A 25449-nucleotide genomic window follows, 5' to 3' on the forward strand; every position below is an offset into this window, starting at 1 on the left:
TAGTCATACCCTTTGGGAAAAACAAGGTAACCCCTAATTACCACATAGGTGGTAATCCATTAAACACGTAAGAAGTTATCAGGGACCTGGGGACCCAAGTTGACAGTAACCTCTCTTTTGACACTCACATTGCCAAAGTGGTTAGGAAGACCTTCTACATTGCTCACCTGATCATGAAGGGATTCACATCCAGATCAGGAGAGGTCATTGTACCCCTGTACTCTTCACTTATAAGACCAATGACTGAGTACAACGCCCCATTCGGAATGTACCTTACCCGACACCTGCAGCAGTTGGAAAGACCCCAAAAGTTCCTCACCAAAAGGATAAAGGGGCTCAAACATATGTCATACGATGCCCGACTGAAGAAACTCCAGCTCTATTCAGTCGCATACCGTCTGCTCAGAGGTGATCTGTGCCTGACATACAAGGCCATGTCCAACCCGGAATTAATGGATATGCTCCACCTCAAAAAATCCAAATCCACCAGAGCCACGAGAGCAAGAGACTTAAACCTCAACACGGATATAAATAGGACATGCTGGAGGGACAGATTCATCACCCAGAGACTCCCTACACTATGGAACAGAATCCCAGTCCATGTGAGGCAGAGCCCCTCACTGACTCTGTTCAAGAGAAATCTTGACGAGTGGATGGGAGATCATAGGTTTACCCCGGGAATCATCTCTGTGTCACTGCTGGACAGAGGCACAGCAAACTAATGGGTATAGTATTCTCATCCTAAGGGGTGGTGAAAGCCACACACACTCTGGCTAGGCTTATAAATGCCCTAGGGCAGATAGCCTAGTATGAACCTATGAACCTATGAACCTATGAAATGTTATTAAAATACATAATCTACTCTTTCAGGAATATTCTGACATACTCCCATTCTTGCCATATGTTTAACTCTTCTTCCATTTAACTGTGTAAACGCACCTTTTATGCAATCCATTCAGCTCAACATCTATAGTTCCATTTTACACCATATCCTGTGCTGTCAAAAATTGTACATTACCTTTCACTATGCCAATTATAGGTAACTTGATGCCATAACAGTACGGCCCAGTCTTTGCAGAAATTACGTCCATACAAAATTAAACTAATCTTGCCTAAACTATCTTTAAAATATCAGTTTTCTTATTATTTTACTTACTTTTATGCTTTCTGCAGACAGTGAAAGTAACCTTGGTCTTCCTGAATTAGCTTACACTTACAAAGGCCTGTGTGTATGCTGTTTTAATAGTGACAGTATCTGAAAGTAGTAGCCTCAGTTGTAGTACTAGCTACATTTGTACCACCCTATCATTATATTCATTTAGAGTCTTAACTTAAAGGCAAACCAGTCAACTATCAACTCTTGCCTTACTTTCCTGACCTTTTATAAGCGTTGAGTGAGGAGTTAGAGCTGGTGTATGTCTTCTCGTTAAGTACATTACCGCAGGTGCATATGTCACTCTTGCAGTAACACTGAGTTTTGCCCTAAATGGATCACATGCTCTTGCCTTATTAGAGATCATCTAATGCTTATGAGTTTTGCCCTAAATGGATCACATGCTCTTGCCTTATTAGAGATCATCTAATGCTTAACACTGCTGTCATATATAACAGTCCATCTACCTCCACTGAGGCAGTGAAAGGTAATCTAAAGCTATTGTCAGTCATGTCAAAGTTAGCAATAATGCTGTACTTGAGGGTTTAGCATACCTTTGTGTTCTATTATCAAATGTCACATAGATGATGCCTTTGACTTAGTTTCTTTACAGCAGTTAGTTACCATTCCAGCAAGAGCCATCCACCTTAGAAACAGATAATCGTTAAAAGACTGGCTCCTTACCAACATCCCATGGAGATTTTCCACATTTTATTAACCACAACATTATCATTTCTGTGCTAAAGTATCACAGAAACCAAGATCCATTTCTGCCTCCAGGGCCTTTAAACATAATCAGGAAATCATCCTGTTAATGGAATTAGTCACTATCAACTACATGTGTCACAGAACAAACTAGCTTAGACATTTCCTTAGAATATGTTGAACATCTGTTTGCCTTTACAAGGCAATTACTTTCCAGTCATTACTTGGCTTATTAAATATAACCCTGTCCATGGTTAGATCATCATATTAATAAGTTACTTACAACAAAGAAACTACGTGACAATCCTTTAAAATTCTTTAATCACATAGAAAAAGAATACCATTTTGCAGTAGTCTTAAGCAAATCAAAATAATCATTCACTACTCCAAAGTCACTGCCTTAAACAGTACCAAAATAGACTTCAAAACAATGCAAAACTATTTTAACATGTAGTTAATAATTTGTTAGGAAGAAACATGTCTTCTTCCAAAAATAACAAGATGATTCTGATAGCAACACCATATCAAATCTGTTTGCAATGTAATTCAATCCTCCAAGTCAGTCCTTATGACCAGTACTTCTTAAAAGTAGCCACCAGCTCAAATCCTATGATGATTTAACTACCTCCTTCTTATTCAAAAAAAATTCCATTCAAGAGATTAATATCTGCCTCAGGCATAGCCAGCATTAGGCACCAGCAAACGCTGCGGTCACTAGGGGCCCCCAACCACAGTGTGTTATCTTATTTTATTTTTATTTTATTTTACATTTGTTAACCGGGCTAGTCTGACTGGATATATTTCCATTTTCAGCAGAGGCCCGGGGAGAAAAGCTCCACATATGGACATAAGAGATTTATAATGAGTACAAATAACAAGTTACAAATAACAAGTTACAGACTTGTAACACTTCAACCAATGCATCTTGATTACAAAAAGAAGGCAACTGGAAAAACTAAAATACATTCTATTAAACATCAATACAACTTCTAGAACCTGATAAATAATAAGAGAGACCAGGGAAAAGAACTAAAAGATTGAAACCTAAAACTAGATTACAAAGAAGTACACTACCTAGACTATCTAAATACTATCATCTTTAGCATAATTACATATTGTAGCATGAGAAGAGAGAGTAAAGGGACACGAGTTCGCAAAAAAAAGCAGTAGAAGGACAGTGTAGAGTTGATAAAGATATAAGCTTCCTGGGAATAGGGTCAGAGACACAAGGAATAGGATTTGTGAGGAGAAGGAGGCAAGGTGGTGAAAGGCCAGTTAAGGGGGGGGGGGGGCGTAAGAAAAGGGAGAGGAGTGGTAGGTAAGGAATTAACATTTAATCAGGATTTGAACAGGGACACATCCAGTGGCTTTTCAGGTAGATTCTAAGTTTTTGTTTAAACAAAGTAGTAGATGCCATAGAAGTAAGTTCAGTAGGAAGTTGATTCCAGTGTTTACCCAAGGCATTTGAGAAGAGGGAGTCACCAGCTAGGTTATTAGATTTTGTCAAGGAAACTAGCAGTTTGTTTGATGAGCGGAGGGAGTTTTGATTAGAATATGTGGTTAAGAGGTTAAAAAGTGCAGGTGTATTTTGACTTTGGTATAGAGCTCTATGGACAACTGTAAGTTGGGAAAGAAGTAGCATGTTAGACAGTTCAAGCCAGTTAAGTTGCTGCAGATTTAAACAGTGATGTGTTCTAAAAGGCTTACCAGTAACAAATCTGGCTATGTTATTGTAGGTGGTTGATAGTTTGTGAAGATTGTTTTTTTTTTGAGGTTAGTGTAGATTGGTGAGGCATAGAGAAGAGTAGAGATGAGGTGAGAGTGGGCAAGAGTAGCTTTGGCTGGGGAGGTTAAAAAAGTCCTAATTCGATAGAGAGAGCCGAGTTTCCTGTTTACATTTTTAATGGTATTATTAATGTGACAGTCAAAGGTAAGGTTGTTGTCTATTGTGACACCTAGCAGTTTGGTAGTGGGGTCAGGTGATATAATGGTTCCATTATTAGATAAGATAGTGAAATCTAGTGCAGGGGATCTATTAGTAGGCTTAAAGAGTAGGAGTTTGTTTTTTTTGCGTTAAGGAGTAGGCAACGTTTTAAGAACCAAGTTTCGACTTTGGAGAATATATCTTGAGTATTAGTTTGGAGTTCAGCAATGGATTTAGCAGAGCAAATTAGTGTGGAGTCGTCAGCGTATTGTATGCATGTAGCCTGGGGAATAGCTGCTTGTAGGTCGTTTATAAAGAGGGAGAAAAGAAGAGGTCCGAGGATAGAGCCTTGGGGGACCCCAAGTGAGATAGGTAGAAGAGATGATAGTTTCTTATCCCAGAGAACGGCTTGTTTCCTATTAGAGAGATAGGAGCTGAACCAGTGGACAGCTTTAGGCTCTAAGGAAAGAGATTTGAGAATTTGTATAAGGAGAGAGTGATTAACCATGTCAAAGGCTTTGGATAGGTCGATAAAGAGAGCTGAAGACAGGATGTTATCATTACGATTCTTGTTAATCAGGTCAGTAAAGGAGAGGAAAGCGGTAGTTGTGCTATGAAAAGGCCTAAAGCCATGTTGACAAGTAGTAAGAATGTTGTTTTTTATTAGGTGGTTCATTAACTGCTGGTGAACACATTTTTCCATGATCTTAGCGAGTGGGGACAAGAGAGCTATGGGTCTGTAGTTGGAGTAATCATAGGAGTTACCTCCTTTGTGTAAGGGTATGATGTGTGAGATTTTCCAGATGTCAGGTATGGTTTCTTCACTTATAGTTCTATTAATGAGAATGGATATGGGATAGGCTATTTCGGAGGCTGCTTTTTGAAGGAATTCAGATGGAAGTTGGTCTGCTGAAGGGGAGCATGGTTTGAGTTTATGGATACATTTCTGTATAAAGGAGGTAGAGATGGGTAGAAGCCTAAAGGTTGGTAGTTTGAGGGATACAAGGTCAGGGATGTTAGTGTTGTCACTAGAGAGATGAGAGGCCAAGGCATTAATAGTGTCAGTAAAGAAAGAGTTGAAAGTATTGGCTATATCAAGGGCAGAATTCTTTTCAGACCCAGATGGGGATGGAGTGGAAGTCTGTCCAGGGTGAAGAAGTCTATTTAGGGTTGACCAGAATTTTTGAGGGTTGTTGTGATTAGCTTGCTGGAGGTTACTAAAATAACTCCTTTTATCAGTGAAGATGGCTTTTTTGGTAGTGTTTCTTAGGTGCCTGAAAGTCTGTTGGTCTATAGGAGATTTGCTAGTTCGCCATTTTTTTCACAGCATCTTGATATTTTTGTAACATGTCTGTCAAACCAACAAGGTAAGCAATAGAGAAAGCCGTGGCTCACAGTGACTGATCTCAGTGCAAACCCTGGATTTTAAGAAGAGTTGCTGATTACCATCTTTAAGAATGGTTTTCTATTTCAGGGAGTTTTATAAATACTGGCAGAATACCAGATACTATGACTATTAATTTCTTTGCTGAAGAATTCAGCACAATTACAAAATAATAGCAGAGTAAAAGCTCAAAACCAGGAGCACATTTTAAATATTACTCTGTTTCAGTTAAAAAGTTAATAGAATAGTGCATTTTGCATCAATGTGCATTTTCTGGACAACAAGAAGCACCAAACTTTGATGTCTGGATTTATTGACTATCTATAATCCTGAATGATTTATCAGCAAATCAAACTTTTTACAAAGGACAGAGCAAAATTATTAGCAAAGTCAGGGAAAGTCTGTGAAATCAGGGACACTGCCATGTATGCATTACTCCTCAATGAGGTAAATAAAAGTGACTTACCCCTGCTGCTGTTTGATGACTGCTAAACAGCAATCACTGATCTGATGTGGCTGTACAAATATTGAAAAATGTATTGGTATTTGCTAAAATAAGTACAAAAATAGTATTGCTATGGTTTATGTGTGTGTGTGTGTGTGTGTGTGTGTGTGTGTGTGTGTGTGTGTGTGTGTGTGTGTGTGTGTGTGTGTAAAAAATATCAGCGATTTTTATCTGTGTACACACCCAGTAATGCCATGTCACATATCTTATTTTTTTGGGTATCAGTAATGATAACAGCTAACAAGTAATCATATTTCAAAAATAAGGCATAAAATATATCACAGAACATTCAGGCACTTAGATCTTCTAGGAGTCTGGTGGCCCTCACTCTCCAGACTATATAAGTGGATTCAGGGGGCTGCCTTCATCATCCTTGACTTTGAGGTGGCCCCACAAAAGCTGTTGCTGGTTGGGGAAAAATAAGGAGAAAAATAAAGTATTAATTTTCTGATTATGCTCTTTAACCTTAACAGGGCTGAGATATTACCCTGTTAGGGATCAAGCTGATAATGTCCTCTGCTCTCAACTGCATCAATTCTAAAACCAGCCTTGCTCCAATGCGTATGTACAGAAAGCTGATGTAGGTTATTTGGGGGGGGGGGGCTGGAAATTGTGTAGTTATTACTTTAATTTTCATCATAGTCAGACCTTAGATGTGTGCACAGGAGGTCATTATAGCTTGTGTTTGGGCTGAAGACAGTGTGGTCATTGTTTCTTTTACTTTTCTCAGAGACCTTAGTGTGTAGGGGGAGTGTACTGCCTAAGAGCAACAAAGTAGAATCCATTACTGTCATCATTATTTCTTTTCACTTTCCTCACAATCACACATCAGGCACGTATACAGGTGGCAGCTTTGAGGGTTATGGGTACAGAGTGAGGAGGTATACTTCATGTATGCATGTCACCAATCAGCTGAAATACATGACTGTCACAATTTGAACATTTGCTTTCATCCCACTCTAACCTCAAAGGGATGCATAGGCAGTGATTGTCTTTTTGAGGGTTTTGAGATGCAAGCAATATTCTCAGATAGGACCTGTGTATCCCCACAACAACTGGCTTATTAGTTTATTGTGTGCCACTATTTTGTCAGCTTTGAACATCAAGCCTTGGGTACAACTTATTCTTCCTTGAAATAAAAATAAAATAAGACTGAAATTCTTTTCTTACTCATGATTTTTATTTACCCCACATTTGGATTAAAAGGCAAGAAATGCTCTAAAATGCATCCCAGAGCATCTATAACTCCATGGCTTTTTGGACTCTGCCTTATTTGAGTTATTTCTTAAATCTGTGCTGTCTTGGTCAGCAAAGGTTGGTTGAAAGGATGCAAGGAAAACTAAAACTGAACAGCACCAGTGAATTTCTTTCCTTAATCATAATTTCTGTTCAAGATATCATTGGATGAAAAGGTTGTGTAAAAAGAAAAAAAAACTTTAAAATGCAGTTTAGAGCATATAGAAAGTTATGGCTTATTGAAATAAAGTCGAAGAGTAAAATGTAAGAAAAGGAAGAAATGGTATGAAGAGCCTGAAATGGGGAGAAACAGAGGGGAGAACTGGAGGGTGTGTCTGTGTGGGGACTAAGGCACCATTTCACCTATGTCCAGACCTGTGCATAGAGTTATTGTAATGTATCATTGTTGAAATACCAGTAACTGTAAATGCCCCTTTGTGAGATGGGCAGACATAGTGTGGCACATATGCCTGCTGTAATGAAAGAGCACTGTAGCTATAGGTTAGTCTATGCTTACTACTCCTAAAAGTTTGAAGCATACATTATAAGGTTGATTAGGAGGGTTAGAAGTGACAGGGTGATACATAGACTGGAAGTGCCTGGGCAGCCCACAACTTGACATTTAATGGGGGCCGACAAAATACTAACACTGGCTCTAGGCTCAGGAATTTAACTGTCAGAGCATCAGGCTCAGATGGCATAATTCCTAAATGGTTACAACAGGTGATATATTCATTTTAACTGCCTTCAGAGCAATATACACCTTTAATTATACACTTACATCTTCCCTCACTTATGGAAAGTATCCATAGTCATAGCATTACCTGAGGAAGGGACCCTTTTTCTACTTATGCGATACTGTCTCACTTCGCATCTCTCCCTACTCTCATAGGGGGTTGGTTTGGGGGTTGAGTGTTTGGTATAATGGTTAAGGTGTTAACCTCACAGACAAAAGCTACAAGGCTGAATTCTCACCTTTGGAAGGGAAATTGACTAGGCTTAAAATAGCCCATAAGGACAGTACTTACCTATGAACCTAAAAGAGCTGTATCATATCAGATGACCTCTCATCACATCTCTTTATTTTAGCCCCCTCCAAACAGCATGAATTCAACAATGGGCAGAGAATTCACATACCATACTCTGCCTTAGTATTAATATTCTTACTGGCATGGAATAAGGCAGTCCTACTGCTAGTCTTTATAGGCTTGAACAAAGTTTTTCATTCAGTACACATTCCCTAGACGAGAACTTACACATCATCAGCAAATTCCCACTTGCCTTTAGTGAATGTGTACCTCTTGAACTTGATGCTCTTTCAGCATTAGAGTGTACCAAAGCTTTCTATTCAGCCCCTTACATTTCACTAACTTAATGAACACTTTTAAGGACATGGTACCTATCTTTCCAGCATTATTGTTTTGCTGACAATATTATTATCTGGACCCCTTATTAAACCTCTTTGGCATTAGTTCCACACTAGAACACTACCATAAGGCAATTCATTCTTGGTTCAAATCCTTAACTTTAGCATTAAATGCGAAGAAAAGAAAATTACCTGATGTTTGGTATAGTTAATCCTGACTATCCCAATTCATAGAACTGACAGGATACATACTTTGAGCGTAGGATTTTAAATATGGAGGATTTCAACATGTTCAACAATTCACCTTTTTCCGTCACCTCAGGTTATCTCTCTAACAAACTAAGGAGCATCTTGGTGACTTGCTGTAGAATCACCCACTTATTAACACCTGAAACAAGACACCAAGATGGTAAATGGTTGTATGCGGTACACTTCTGTCCACTATACAAAATGGATTGCTGCTAGTATCTGTTGGAACTGATGGAGGAATCTGAAAATACCAGCAGTAATGCATTTTCTATTCAAATAAAATTAGCACATTCATATTTATTTGGGTGCCATAATATCAACCCCCTTGCACTCTGAATATTTTAACAGTCACAGCTGTATCTAGTCTCACTGACTTTCTTATCCTATCTCTCTTCTTTTCTCAATACCTTTGAGCAAAGCCACTAAAAATGGAAGGGAATAAAGGCCCCCAAATCAGTCATTGTTTTTAAATATTGTTTTACTTCATTTAAAAAGTTAATCAAACAACACGTTTTGCACCAACATGCATTTCCTGAATAATAAGAAGCAGGAAACTCTAATGGCTGCCATTACCGAATGAATGCAGTCCTTGGTGATTTACTATAAAATCAAATATTTTTACAAGGGACAGGGCAAAAATCATATGTGAAATCAGTTGAGAGTTATGCAGGATCCCTGACTAAGACATCTGTCATCCTAAAGTTCCTTCTTTAAATTACAAATCTTTCACCTGGTGCCTTCAATCATATGATAATAATCCATTTACCGTCATTACTCCAAGCTATTTATTTGAATGCTTCATCAAAGCTTTTAGCAGATGGAAATTAACCTAATATAGTCAGAAAATACATCTCTCTCTAACTCAGCTATGCACTTTCTAAGTCAAGGAAATAATTTTTATCAGTCTTTTCAGCAATGTAGTATGTTTTAAGGGATATTATTTGTTTTGTAAACAATCTTATTCGTTCTACTATATGTGTTTTGCTAAATTACTTTAATGTATTACTTTTTGGTTATATGACAAGACTATAGCTACACCTCAAGTAAAGTGAGTATTTCAAATATCATTCCGTTTGTCCAGTAGCATAGCCTCAGAAATCGTATGTTTGCAAAATCACTTGTCAAAGCCAAGTAACAAACTAGTTCATATAACAAAAAATAAATGATTAGGACTAGGCAATGATTGGTATCATATGTTGGAGTGTGAAGTTTAACTTCTTAGGTTCATAGGTTCATAGGTTGGTACTAGGCTATTGGCCCTAGGGCCTATACAAGCCTAGCCATAACAATTCCTTGGCTATTTCTTCCCACAATATTTACGTCCCTGGACCCCTGTCTAGCAGGGTGACTGACATGATCCCAGGGTAAATTTCCTATATCCCATCCAGTCGTCAATGTTCCTTTTGAAGAGGGCCAAGGAGGTGCTCTGCTTGACATGTATGGGCAGTCTATTACAGGGTATGGGGAGTATCTGGGTCTATAAGGATTTTTGTACTGATTAATATACTGTGGGTGAATTGACAGTCCTCAAAATCATCTATAGCTCTTTATGTCATGTGATGGACTGTTGCCCTGTCCAGGAGTGGTTCTTTTTCTATCCTCAATAAGTCCAGGATAGGGTCTGGTTCCTCCACAATGCAGAATAGGATAAAGTGGGTATTGAAAAATTTAAGAAATTAAGAAGCCACTGAGCATAACATGCACACTGTGTGTATGTGACTGGTTGCACAGTGCCTTGTGTCTCTGAGTGTAGACTAATGTAGATTGAGATCATTCCTTCTGAGAATCACTATGATGAGGAAGAAGGGGGAAGCCCTAACTTCTCATCTTGATTACCCAAATTTCAGGGCAGTGTTGCATAAAATGCAGTGGTGTATATAGAGCTTTAGCTGCCCTGCTGTATTATTAGTTGCAGGAAATAATATAGGAAAGTAAAATGTTTTATAGCCTTGAAACCTGTAACACACTTCTTACTGCCACAGAAATAAAAGTTGGAAGGATGAAGTGACTAACAGCTTTTAAAGTTGTATTAAGCTTTTTTTGCTGCAAATCTCTGGCGATGCTGTTATGTGGTTGTGATCACATGTACTTCAGGACAAGACCTATTCATAACAGCTTTGAAATGTGCATAACAAAGAAGATTATTATTGGGTTTGCAGTCATAACCAACTTTTTATGTGTTTAAGATATCTATGTTGAAAAAAAACTGACAGGTAGTTATGAATGGAGAAGCTCAATCAAAATTATTTCTAGTAAATGGTGTGTCAGCTGCTCTTATGTACTTACTCTTAGTTACACAGAAGAAATGTAGGAGCACAATGCTTTACAACTTTGAAAGCCGTAGAACACTTACTGCTGTCACACAGATGACAACCAGAAGCTAACTATACATCTGAAGGGCTAACAGTTTTAAAAGCTGTTAAACACTTCAGTCTGTCTTTTATGTGTGACAGTGCAGTTTTTAAGTTCTTTCCCCCCCTAAAAATTATTATCCTATATGAAAATAGGATTATGACAGACACTTAGCCACCAGTAAAGTTCTCAAAAATATGTAAATGGAATGTAGGTACCTCATTCTGTTCCATTATTTTGTATTAAGCTTAATAATTTTCAGATAATTAGTATAGTAATCAAAAATGAACAGAAAGTTGAGAGTTTTGTGATCGAATACATCGATTTCCAGCTTTAAGCACCATGAAGGTTGAGGAGAGCAAACCTACCATCAATGGCTCTCACAACCTTCTACAAGGGCACCATTGAAAGTATACTGACAAATAGCTTTGCAGTATGGTATGGAAGCTTCTCTGTTTTTGAGCACCAGTCCCTGCAGATAATAGGAAAAGCATCTGAAAGGATTATCAGGAACTCTCTCCCATCCATACAAGACCTGCACATGTCCAGATGTCTCAGCAGGCAAGGAAAATAACCAGGGATAGCACTCATCCTGCTTACAAGCTGTTCTCACATTTAACATCAGGAATGTGCTTTTGATGCATACACTGCAAAACCATGAGATTCAGAAACAGCTTCTTTCCACTAACCATCGGGTTACTGAACTCTAGGAACAGTGCCCTTCATACTTGACATTAAGACAGTAATCCAACAATACTGAAAAGTCTCTGTAGTGCAATATGTAACCATGTCTTACCTGCACCCAGACAGCAAAGTTTGCAGTAATCAAACTGAACTGTCTTACTGTGCAATATAAATGTAGGCCTTAAATCAATTGCTTAAGTGCAATTTTTCCAGTGAAAATAAGCAAATAACCTAGTAATGAGTGGCAATCTGTTAAATCAGTGCAATAATGCAAGTATTTATTATTGTTGTGTTTGTCGTCTGTGTCTACAGAATGTTGTGTATTATTGTCATGTTAAATGTAGTCTATGTATTGTATGCACACTGAGTCCGAAGAAAAGTAATTTTGCTCAGTTTGTACTTGTGTAAATTGAAGTGACAATAAAGTTTACTTTGACTTTGAGTTTTGACTTTAAGCATGACTATGTTTGAATTTCATGTAGAATTAACTTCTCTTTATTATTTTGATACTTTTACATGCCACAGGGGTTATAATCTTGCATCATCTGTTTTTTCTGCAAGGTCATGTTGGGCTATTATGCTGAATCTTTGGCTCTTTCTTTGCCCTTCAACATTCCCAGATAGGATTCATGTACCTTCAGCACTAATTGATTTCTTTAGCTAAGTTGAAATGATCATTTTATTACTTTTAAAAAAGAGACTTTATATGGAGGGTAATTTGCCTTTCATTAAATGTATAATATGGATTAATTAGTGGATGAAGTTGCTCAGCATTTCTCAGCCCTTCTGACATGATAGTTTCACGGAACATCTACATTTCTGTACTATGTCTCATGGCAGCTTTCAGTTCTTATAGATCTTCAGCTTCAAATGGCATTTTCATCAGATGACCCAAATAATTTCTAGGCCTTCTTTCAACAGATCTTCCTCTGATTCATTTACATAGGCTACACTCAACATATTAGCAATGCTTGTCAATTTTTTCAATTTCTGCTCCATTTTTCACATCATATTTTAAAGAGTCAGCAACATTCTAGGTAACCTAGCTGGTACGTTCTGTAAATATTTCTTTAAAGTACTCTTTTAAGAGTATGCGTTTTTTCACAGCTATAGATCTCTTAAAACCCAAACTGTGGCATTTGTTTCTATCTCTTTCTGCATGTATCTAGTCTATGCATATGTCAAAGCTCTTGATCCACAGACAACTGGTCTGCTGTTGAGCAGCAGCACCGTTCCTATACATCTACTTGTAATGTAACTGGTAATGCTACTAGTATTAGTTAGCAGTAGTCACTACTACTAACTAACACTAGTTAGTAGTGATCACTAGCTTATGCAGTAGTTCAAAGTGTCTAGCCTGATACTCTGACCAGCTCCACACTGAGTTATGCAGCATTCTTACAGGTACAGTTATGTCTGACAAGTGTGGTATGAACATAAGCAGATGTACCAGCCCCAAAAAACACAATTAATGAGGTTTATCATTATGAGTTTGCATATAGTCTGCCTGTATCCCATTAGCAGTAAGTAGGTGTCCCATGTGCATCAAAGATATAACTTCAATCTGACACTGTCCTATTTCACTTCAGTCCTTTTCACCTCAGTCTGCCTAACAGGTCGACTAGAATTTTATCAATAATGACTGCAATAATTTACAGTCCCTCTGTTACGTTAGCCATTACACACTGAAATAACCTTTTTGCTGACAGAATCCCAAAAGTTAGTCTCAAAAATTTATAGCTACGCAATGATGCATTAAATGTGCACATCTAAGTGCTTGCCTTGTACAGTTTAATCTGCCATATTCTGTGATTTGTAGTCATGACAGAAATGATCTTTGTAATGGGAATAATAGCAACTATTTCTTCAGCAGTTTGCAATGGGTAATACTCTGTCTGAATCCATTTATTGCAGTATTGTAGATCTGTGCCAGATTTGACTTTATCTTGCATAACTGCAGTCTCGGTGTTGTCAACCCATTCAGTAAGCTATCACATTAATTGATCTTATAATATTTAAATAATTGATCTATCTTTTCTTTAACAGCAATAGGCATTCTATATGGAGCACGTGCTGCTGACACATCTTCTACTGATAAATTGGTACAATAGTCTGTCTTCAAGCATCCTACACCTTTATATAAATTGGACTTTCTAGAACATCTGCTTTTGCTTCAGTATTCTGCACTTGTTATGAAGCATTTAAAACATGCATATTTTATGCATGCTTTCTTTTTTACATTTTATAGACAAAATTCTAAAAATTCTGCCAATTGTTTAAATGAGCTGATTTATGGCCAGTATTCAACAGTCATGGCATTGTTTTTTAGGGTCGCTACTATATGAATGAAACTTTAAAATATCGAACTGTTTAAAAGTCGAAAATGATGTTCTTCGAAATAGGTATTGTGGGGGGCTGTGCCCCTCTCCCCCTCGCTAATTATATATACCAACTCCGAGATTGCACTACAGTGAGGAAAGGGCAAATTTCCTGATCTTCACTGTACCGCGACCTCACAATAGGGATTTCGAAAAACAGCATTTTTGAACTGTCAGCAGTTCAAGATTTTGATTTTTCGTCGATCTAATAGGGACCCTTTTTTTATACCACCACTCTGACATTCACACTGGCAGCCTCTCACAAACAGTGGAGATGCTCTCTCACAAGTTCTCAAAAACTATGTCGTAGAAGCCAGTTGTACTTCTGTTATTCAGCCAGGCACTGCATGTTTAGGTTCATAGCTTCATGAGTAAGTACTAGGCAATCGGCCTGCAGACAATTTCAAGCCTAGCCAAATAGCCCTATTCAAATTTCCCTCTAGCCTCAAGGAGAGCAGGACAAGATAGATCAGGAGAGAATTTGGGGCTGCCCATTCAGTTGTCTAGGTTTACCTTGAAGATTTCAAGGGTGCTACTCTGCTTGACATTTAGTGGAGGTTCGCTCCAGAGGTAAGGGATACATTGGGATATGAATCTATCACACCAATGTGTTTTATTTATCTGCTGATGAAGGTTTAGTTCCTTTAACCAAGTATCCAATATGCCATTAGTTCTGTGAAGGAATATCAGGTCAAATAAGGCTGAATTTTTTATGGCTTGAAAGGGTAGGCATAGATCTCTACAGAAGAGTCTGTGAGAGACTCAATGCAGTGAAAGGGCTGTCAGTCTTTCCTGATATCTAAGATTTTTGAGGCCATTGATTTTTTTAGTTATGAATCTCCGAGGTCTTTCAATATGCATTATATGTTTAGATAAATACATGTCAAAAGGTGCATTATATTAAATAATGGATCTGATAAGATATGAGTAAAGGTGAATTCAGACTTTTCTGGATCTAGTGGAGATGCCTTTGGAAATTAGATAGGCCAGATAAAAGGTTTTCTGAACTACTGTGGAAACATGATGGTCAAATGATAAGGAGTTACCAACAAAAGTACCCAGATCCTTTACAGCTGTGTCTGATTGGAGGGGTGCATCTCCTATATGATAAATGAAAATATTTTATTTACCAAAATGAGCTATGCTACATTTTTTACATTTAATTTGAGACTATTGTGCTTGCACTAATTGTTAACATGGTCTAAGCTGAGAAGCAGTTATGAGTCAGCTGAAGATCAAATAACAACACCCAATTTACAATCATCTGTAAACTTAGTTAACAATAGGCCACACATGCTGACCAGATGGTTTGAAAATATATTCCAAATAGGAGAGGGTCCAAAACTGAGCCTTGTGGTACATAGGTTCATAGGTAGGTAGGTACTAGGCTATTGGCCCTAGGGCCTATACAAGCTTAGCCAAAAAGGTACCCTGGCTTTTGCCACCCAAGAAAATTATTTTCCTGTGCCACTGTCGCGCAGAGCCACAGAAGTGATTCCGGGGTGAATTTCCTATTTCCCATCCAAACATCAAGATTTTTCTTGAAGAGTGCTAATAAGAAGCTTTGTTTGATATAGATAGGTAGGTTATTCCAGAGTATGGGAAGTCTCTGGGACATGAATCTATCCCTCCGGCATGTGCTGTTTATTGTGGTGACAAGGTTTAAGTCCCTAGAGCATGTAGCTCGGAGGGATTGGGATTTCTTTAAGTGGAGCATGTCCAACAGCTCTGGGTTTGACATAGCTTTGTATGTTAGGCAGAGATCACCTCTGAGTAGGCAATGTGTGATGGAGTAAAGCTGGAGTTTTTTGAGACGGTCTGTGTAGGGCATCTGTTTGAGGCCAGTAATCCTCTTTGAGGTATTTCTGCGTCCTTTCCAGTTGTTGTAGATGTCTTGTGAGGTACATACCAAAAGGGGCATTGTACTCTATAATAGGTCTAATGAGTGATGAGTAGAGGGGAACAATGACCTCTATTTTTCTAGATGAGAAACCTTTTGTGATGAGGTGTGCCACGTAGAAGGATTTCCTGACTACTGTGGCGATGTGATTATCAAAGGAGAGACTAATGTCCACCTGTGTCCCAAGGTCTCTTATCACACTTTTGGTGTTAAGTATACTGCCACCTATGTTGTAGTTCATGGGTACAGAGTTTTTACCAAAAGGGATGACAATACACTTTTTGGCATTGAGCTTGAGGCCATGGCTTTGACGCCAGGCATCTGTCTCAGTGAGGCCCTTTTGTAGGATGTCCACATCGTTAGGAGTTTCGATTATGGCTCCTAGTTTGCAGTCATCTGTGAATTTTGTTAGCCAAATACCTTCTGTGTTAGCCTGTACTTCAGAGAAGTAGATACCAAACAGGAGAGGACCCAGGACTGAACCCTGTGGTATTCCACTTGTCACTAGTCTGAAGTCGGATTTGGAGTCTGCTACTTTCACAGTGTGGGTTCTGTCAGTGAGCCAGTTGACAACCCATCTTGTGACATAGGGATTTATACCTAGTTTAGTGAGTTTATCTATAATTCCAGAGTGGCGGATGGTGTCGAAAGCCTTGGCAAGATCTGGATAGGCTGCGTGAACCACCTTACCCTTGTCTACAGCTTAGGTGACTGCTTCAAAGAAGTCTATCAGGTTTAGGAAACATGATCTGCCTTTTACAAGCCCGAACTGGGTGGGGTTCAGAGTTTGGAGATTACCAATGTCTTTGTTTGTAAGTCCCATGCTTCGCTAGGGACGGCTTGCACCTGTCACCCCTGGGCTTTCGGATATTGGCAAAGGCTCTTGCTACCCCCATAGTGCCTTTTTTAGGCAAGGCTCAAAAGACAAACCCACCTCCATAGGTATCACAAGGGATAAGAAACTAAGAGTAATGCTACTCATCGCCAGAAGTCTAAACCTCAAGATGCACACACTCGAAACTCTCCTTAGCATGGAGAACATTGATATCTGTGCAGTAACAGAAACCTGATTCAAGGCTCCCGAGAGCACCCCAGCACTACCAGGTTATACCTCATACCATGCTTTTCGGCCCCAAAACTTGGACCGAACCACAAAAGAAGGGGGAGTATCAATATTTGTCAAAGATACCCACACCTCCAGGTTGGTGGCACAGCACGAAGCATCAGAGACTATCCATGTGCAACTAACTGTGGGTAAAACTGCCTTCCAGTTTATAGCCTGCTACAGACCACCCTCTCAAACACTGGAACCCCACTTGGCCTTCCTGAGAATACTGGAAAATATGAAGGTCTCTCCAAACACCATTATATTGGGCGACTTCAACTACCCAAACATAGACTGGGAGCATTACTCTAGCTCCAACACCCTAGCCCAAAGGTTCCTAGAATTTATAAACTCAAATGCTATGGAACAACTTGTTACCACTCCCACAAGAGGGGAAAACATACTGGACCTGATCATCACCAACATGGGGACACTATGCTCCAGACCAGAAGTGTATCCCTCACTGGTAAGATCAGACCATAAACTAATCTCACTGGATATTCACATCCCGACCCCACCCCCTGCCCAGAAAACCACAGTGAAAAACTTCTCTAAAGCAAATTTCACACGCCTCAAAACTGAGGCGAAATCCTTCAAAGCCCCCAGGCCTGTGGAAAATACGGCCCAGACCGCAGAATCCTTTATAAACGCATTCTATAAACACCTTCAGGAATGCATGGATCATGCAATCCCAAATAAAACCAAGACCCAATCCTCCAAAGGCAGACGTCCTGTCTGGTGGACCCCAGCCATAAACAAACTATACAATAGAAGGAGGAAGCTACTACATGATAGAGCAAAATCCCAAAAAGGGAAGGCATCTCTGATCAGTATTAGCAAAAAACTACGGGTACTCATAAAATCGTCTAAGGCCAGCTTCGAGAGACAAATTGCACAGTACACTAAGGATAATCACAAGGCTTTCTTTAGTTATGTTAGGAACCTGGGTGGGAATTCCCAGATATGCTCAGAATTAGTCCAAAATGACAAAAAATACACCGAGCCCACAAACATTGCCAACATCCTAGCTGACAGGTTCAGTGCAAACTTCTCCCCCCTCTCCCCACCAAAAGGGCAAATATCTATCCCAACAGAGTGCTGCCCCCCTGACATCTCAGATGCTCAGGTAAGAGCCGCCCTCTCCAAAGCAAAAACACAGCATCAATGGGACCAGATGGTGTCCCGGCTCGTCCTACATGAACTCCAAGAAGAACTAAACCCAAACATAAAACTACTGTTCAATCTCAGCCTTACTACAGGATATGTACCCAAAGAGTGGCGTACAGCAATAGTGGTCCCTCTCCACAAAGGTGGTGCCTCAACGGATCCTGGAAACTATCGCCCCATAAGCCTGACTAGCTTGGTCTGCAAAGCTATGGAAAGGATCATCATGGACCTCATAAATAAAGATATTGGGGACCTACAGACACTGGATCCTACCCAGTTTGGTTTTGTTAAGGGCAGATCCTGCCTCTTAAACCTGGTTGATTTCTTTGAAACAGTCAACAAGGCCATTGACGAGGGGAAGGTGGTCCACACAGCCTACCTGGATCTCGCAAAAGCCTTCGATACAATACCCCACTCGGGCATTATAGATAAGCTCACCAGCTTAAATATAAACCCCTATGTCACTAGATGGGTTGCAAACTGGCTCAAGGACAGAACCCACATGGTTAGAATTGCTGGAGCCATGTCAGACTCCAAACCAGTTACAAGCGGCGTCCCACAAGGCTCAGTCCTGGGACCTCTCTTGTTCGGTATATATTTCTCGGCGGTACAGGCCAACACGGAAGGACTGTGGCTGACCAAGTTCGCAGATGATTGCAAACTGGGCACCATAATCAACTCTCCAGCCGACACAAGCATCCTCCAAAAGGGCCTCATAGAAACAGACAACTGGTGCCAGAGTCATGGCCTCAAGCTAAACGCCAAAAAGTGTATAGTCATCCCCTTTGGCAAAAACAAAGTGCCCACAAATTACCACATAGGTGGTAATCCATTAAGCACAGAAGAAGTCATTAGGGACCTGGGGACCCAAGTTGATAGCAATCTCTCATTTGACAACCACGTGGCCAAAGTGGTTAGAAAAACATTTTATATAGCCCACCTAATCATGAAGGGATTCACATCTAGATCAGGGGAGGTCATCGTACCTCTTTACTCATCCCTCATCAGGCCCATAATTGAGTACAATGCCCCTTTTGGGATGTACCTTACCAGACACCTGCAGCAACTGGAAAGACCCCAAAAGTACCTCACCAAGAGGATCAAAAGACTCAAACAGATGCCATATGCTGCCCGGTTAAAGAAACTCCAGCTCTACTCAGTGGCATACCGCCTGCTCAGAGGCGATCTGTGCCTGACGTATAAAGCCATGTCCAACCCGGAATTAATGGACATGCTGCACCTCAGAAAATCCAAATCCCATCGAGCTACGCACTCGAGAGACTTGAACCTCAGCACTGAAATAAATAGGACATGCTGGAGGGACAGATTCATAACCCAGAGGCTCCCTTCACTATGGAATAAAATCCCAGTCCAGGTTAGGCAGAGTCCCACATTGATTCTCTTCAAGAGGAATCTTGATGAGTGGATGGGAGATCGTAGGTTTACCCCGGTTATCACTTCTGTGTCACTGTTAGACAGAGGCACAGTATACTAACCTCAAAAAAAGGCATAGCAAAATTAATTTAAAATGGATGGCGAAAGCCAAACACACTCTGGCTAGGCTTATAAATGCCCTAGGGCAGATAACCTAGTATGAACCTCTGAACCTATGAACCTATATGTTCCATGGCCTTGCAGACCAGGCTCATCAGGCTAATGGGGCGGTAGTTCCTGGGGTCCGTGGGGGCAGGATGTGGATATCTAGGGTGATTAGCTTATGGTCGGATTGGACCAATGAGGCATTGACTTCAGGTGTGGAACACCGGTCACTCATGTTGGTAATGACTAGATCTAGGATATTGTTGCCCCTGTTGGGGGTGTGGATAAGTTGATCCAGGGCATTGGAATTTATGAATTCCAGAAAGCGTTGAGTGAAGGAGTTGGTACATGAGTAGTTTTCCCAGTTAATGGTGGGGTAGTTGAAATCACCCATTATTAGGGTGTTTGGTTGAGCCCTAATATTTTCCAGTACATCAAGAAAAGAGGAGTGGGAATCCTGGGGCATGGTGGGGGTTCTTTAGCAAGCTACACTGCACAGATATCGATGTTCTCCATTTTAAGGAGTGTCTCGAGTGAGGGCATTTTGAGATTTAGACTTCTAGCATTGAGTAGCATCACCCTCAGTTTTTGCTTACCTGTTCCTGTTACGGTGGTGAATTTGTCATTTGAACCTTGCCTAAAAAAGGCACTATAGGGGCTGCAAGAACCTTAGCTAGTATCTGGAATCCCAGGGATGACAGGTGCAGGCCATCTCTGGCAAAGCTTCGTGGTCTATTGACCATGTCATCCCTGGCAGACAGATACTGGATCCCTTTAGAATGACACCAGAAGCTTAACCAGTTGTTGAAGTCAATCATTTTGTCCTTGTACTGTGGTATCATTCTGGGTGATGGCAGAATGCTACTCAAGGCTAGGGTCATACCTGCCTGGGCTACAAGATCAGAGAGCTCTTCCATGTCTCTTTTCATGTAGTCCAGGGAGGTACATCTCAGGTCGTTCACACCAACATGGACAATGACAGAGTCATATTTGTACTTGTTGTGGAGTGACCTGAGTGCGTGGGTTATGTGGCGGATCCTGGCATCCGACAGGCAGGTGACAGTAACCTTCTCCTTGTTTAGCCTGGTCAGTGTGCCTGACTATAGAGTCACCTATGACTAGTGTGTTGGGTACGTTGTTTTGCCTTATTGGCTGTGGTTGAGTGGCACACTGAGTCTGCGGGCTATGTGTCATTTGAGTTATGTTGGGGGGTGGAGGTTGCTTGCATTTCTGCTTTGGAGGTCTCTGTTGCTTGAGCAGATTATTACTGAGAGCCTCCACAAATGTTTTTGTGTTTCTATGTGTGGATTTTGGTGGTGTAGATTTAGTGACCACCACTGGTAACTGTTTTGCTTTCAGAAGTGGCACCTGCTACTATAGCCACATGGTTTTTGTTAGAAAGCCAGTTAGCAATCCATCATACAATATACAGATTTATATTGAGATATACATGTCTATTAATAAAACTTGCATGGGGAATAGTGTTAAAGGCCACAATCAGGTCTAGATATGCTGTATGGACTGTATAACAACTTTTAATGGTTTTAGTTACTTTTTCAAAAAAATTAGGTTAAAGAGGCAGGACATTCCTTTAAAAACATCAAATTGATGATGGTCCAGGGATAAGGGATTTCAATGTCCAGATTATAAAGTCTGAGATAATGTGCTCCTTAGCTAGTGGCTAGTGAGGATAATGGGTCTATAGTTACCAGGGTCTGTGGTTGGGTCAACCTTGTACAATGGCATTACAAACAGGCTTTAGGAATGTAACCAGTGGGAAGGCTTAGAATAAAGAGTTAAAGTAGTCATTCAGGAAAGCCATATTTGGCACTGATAATCAGGCAACCTGGTATGTTGTCAGGTCCCATGAATGAAATATTCTTAGTTTTTGAAAAGGTTGAGAGAAATTGTTCCACAGTAATTAAATGGGGGGGGGGGCTGGGATTGTGGAACCTGTGGGATAGCTATAACTGTGGATGAAGTTTTACCAGTAGACTGCAATTTTGTCAAAATTTTCAAACAAAATGGCCTGTGTTCTCTTAATCATGCCCTCAACTGCACAAGCCTCTTTGCCCAATATCTCTAAATAGATCTATATATATATATATATATATATATATATATATATACACACACACACACACACACACACACACACACACACACATATATATATATATATATATATGTATGTATATATATATATATATATATATATATATATATATATATATATATATACATATATATACATATATGTGTGTGTGTGTGTGTGTGTGTGTGTGTGTGTGTGTGTGTGTGTGTGTGTGTGTGTGTGTGTGTGTGTGTGTGTCTGTATATGGGTCTACTTCTCTTCATCAAAAGTACAATACTTCGAAAAAGAGAAGAACCTTTAAAGAACACTGAGGTGCTGAAGCACACTACAGTGAGGAAAAGGGAATTTACCTGTTTCCCCCACTGTAGTGCGATCTCGGAGTTGGTATATTTAAGTAGGGGGATGTGGGGGGTACAGTGGGGCTTGCCCCCCTGCAAAAACATTGTTTTGGTGTTCCTGATCGATTCGTTGAACCGATCTTCGTGAAAGTGCACTTTCGGTTAAGTGCACTTTCGCGTAAGTGTGGGTCTACTCTTCTTTTTCGGGGGAAGTGTTTTTTCAATGAAGTAAAGTAGATTCATATATATATATATATATATATATATATATATATATATATATATATATATATAGATGGTTCCCCTTCACAATCTCGAATTACTGAATGCTTGAAATTCAGTAACTTGAGACTGTAAACTTGAAAACCCATAAGCGCGAATCTGCATAAGCGCAAATTCAAATCTCAAATTCGTGCTTATGCATGTCAGCTACGGGATGGGAAGTGTGTGAGTTGGGATGTTTTAAGGAAGTGAAGGTAAGTGAGTGTATGTGTGTGTTTTGTAAGTTGTGTGTGTGGGTTAGGGTAGGAAGGTGGGAGTATGAGTGTGAGTGTTGGATGTGTCTGTATTTGTGTGTGTGTGTGTGTGTGTGTGTGTGTGTGTGTGTGTGTGTGTGTGTGTGTGTGCGAGGCAGTGTAAAATGTCTGTGTGATGTTTTTTATTTTGTGTATTAGTGCGATCTCTGAGTTAGAATATATAAGTAGGGTGGTGTGGGGGCACAACCCCTCACATGGGGGGTGCAGGGGCTTGTAGTGTAGGGTTTGTAGTTTATGTGATGTGGGTTGTATGGTGTGCGAGTTGTGTGGTGTATGTGTTCTGTATGTTTGGGGCTTTTTGTTTTCGTGCTTGTGGGTTTCGGGATTTTTGTTGGTTTAACTTTATAGTCTCGAGTTACTGAATTTCGAGCATTCAGTAATTCGAGATTGTGAAGGAGAACCATATATATATAAATATATATACAAATGTGTGTATATATATATATATATATATATATATATATATATATATATATATATGTATATATATATATATATATATATATACCCTGATGGCTTTACCTGTTCCCAGACTACTTAAATGAGTGCACAGACTTACATAGACTGTTGTTTAGAGACAACATTCTGAATGCAGACTCAGATATTATATTACAGTCCGCTCCAAATGTAGTTTACATTTGACATCTTTGCCACTTATCTATAATTTCTGTCCTGATCTCTTGAAAACTGTTCTAATACTCTCCCAGAACTTCACTGTTATGCCTTTTATGACACATCACATTATTGTGCCACAAACTGCACTTGTACTGAACTCATATATGCATCTGTCTCTTGCTGTTTGTTTAATTCCACAACATTAATATTTTGCTGTTACACCATCTTAGCATTTAAAACGCATTCTCACAAAATGCTTAATACTGCTACATGTTGTCTGAACTAGATTTATATCTTTAAATTGCACTTCATGCATGAAATATAGCATTTACAATGGCTGGATTTTCTTGCTGCTGCTTTGTTAGCAGCTGCCATTTGGGTGCCACAAAATTCCCCATATTTTTACTTTTATTTGTATTGTTATGTTTTCATTTTTTCTGCCCCATGTGTCATCCTGACAATCGTCACAGTGCCCATGCCCATCCTGGGTCTACTCACCACTCCAATTTTCCCTGGATGTCCATCCGTCTACCTGTTTTTTTTTTTACTGCTTATGGCCTACCACATTCTTCCCTGACATGTGTGCCTGACAGTCACCACGGGCAGCCAGTGACACACCGCTCTGCACTTCCACATAAAGTTAATGTTGGCAAACTGCCCTGCACTCTTAGCTGAAACAAATTTCAACAGGTTTCCCAGTCTCCACCAGGATGCTGATGTTGTTTTGCATGCCTACGCAGATATCACCCCCCCCCAGGATGGGTATGCCCACCATCTCTTCTGCTTCGTCAGTCACCCAAGGCTTATTGAACCTGGGTTGAGTGGACTGTAGTCAGGCTTTCTCCCTCTGCTGCACCAGAGTGGCTTTTAGTTTTACTATTTTTACTGTTTCTAGGCTTCATTTTCACCTTGTCATACACAATGTAACTTTTACATACTTCTCACTCCTCTGATATAGATTTTGGCTACACACCTAACAGTTTTCTTGCATGATACCCATCTTTGGCTTTTTCTATTGTTAAGTCAAATTTTCTCAACGTTCTGTCTCTTATCTTATCATTTCTTATTACTCTGTACCTGATTAAGGAGTCACACAGTTGCTCAAATTAAGAATCATGTTCTTTGATCCCTAATTCAGTAACATATGCATCAATTTTTTTTCTTGGACCCTTTCATTCTTGATGCAAAACTTAGAAGATACACAGATAAATACAAAGGAAAACTACAAAATAAGAACATTTATTGATGACCCCAAACAGTTCTATAGAGAATTGGGAAACAAGGCAAAAGGAATTGAAAGACCAACTAAAAAAGAAGAAACAGAATTATTTTGGAGAAATATCTATGAAGATCCTGTGGAACATAACAAAAGTGCTAAATGGATAGAAAAAGTAAAAGAAAGAATAAGTTCAAAGGTACAGGATATGAAATGGGATGAAGTAACGGCCGGAGAGATTAAGATAAAGTTAAGAAAAGCCTCCAACTGGAAGACCATAAGCCCAGATGCAGTACCTAACTTCTGGCTAAAAGTATTAGCATCTTTGCATGAAGATTTAGCCATGAATAGAATGACTTATATGCACACCCCGAACAGACACCATCCTGGTTAACAACAGGAAAAACAATGCTCCTACTTAAGAGTGAACCTGCAAGTTATCCTAAAAATTATAGACCATGTATAAACTATACACTAGAATTGATGCCTACAGAGTTTATAGTCATTTAGAAGAAAATTCAGTCATGGGAATAGAACAAAAGGGCAATAAAAGAAAGTCACATGGAACAAATGATCATCTGTTGCTAAATAAATTCAAGGTGGGGAACTCTAAAAAGGGGAAGAATCTAAGTATACATGGATTGACTACAAAAAGGCATTTGATAGTATCTCACATTCATGGATAAAAGAGTGCTTAAAAATGTATAAGATACACCCTGCACTAATCGACTACATTACAGTGACCATGAAACAGTGGAAGACCACTTTGCAACTAAGCCATAATAAAGGACAAATTAATATTCAGGGATAAAAATTCAAAGGGAGATATTCCAGGGTGACTCCCTGTCACCGCTGGTATTCTGTTTTACCCTTAGCCCATTAAGCTTTATACTTAGCAGATTAGGCCATGGCTATAATTTGGCTCCTAGAAAACACAAAAGTGTAAAGACTTCTCATTTCTCTTTGTCGATGACTTAAAACTGTATAGCTCATTAGATGAAG

This window comes from Protopterus annectens, chromosome 4.part0 (assembly GCF_019279795.1).
Source record: "Protopterus annectens isolate FY-2018-M chromosome 4.part0, PAN1.0, whole genome shotgun sequence".
NCBI classification, from domain to species: domain Eukaryota; kingdom Metazoa; phylum Chordata; order Ceratodontiformes; family Protopteridae; genus Protopterus; species Protopterus annectens.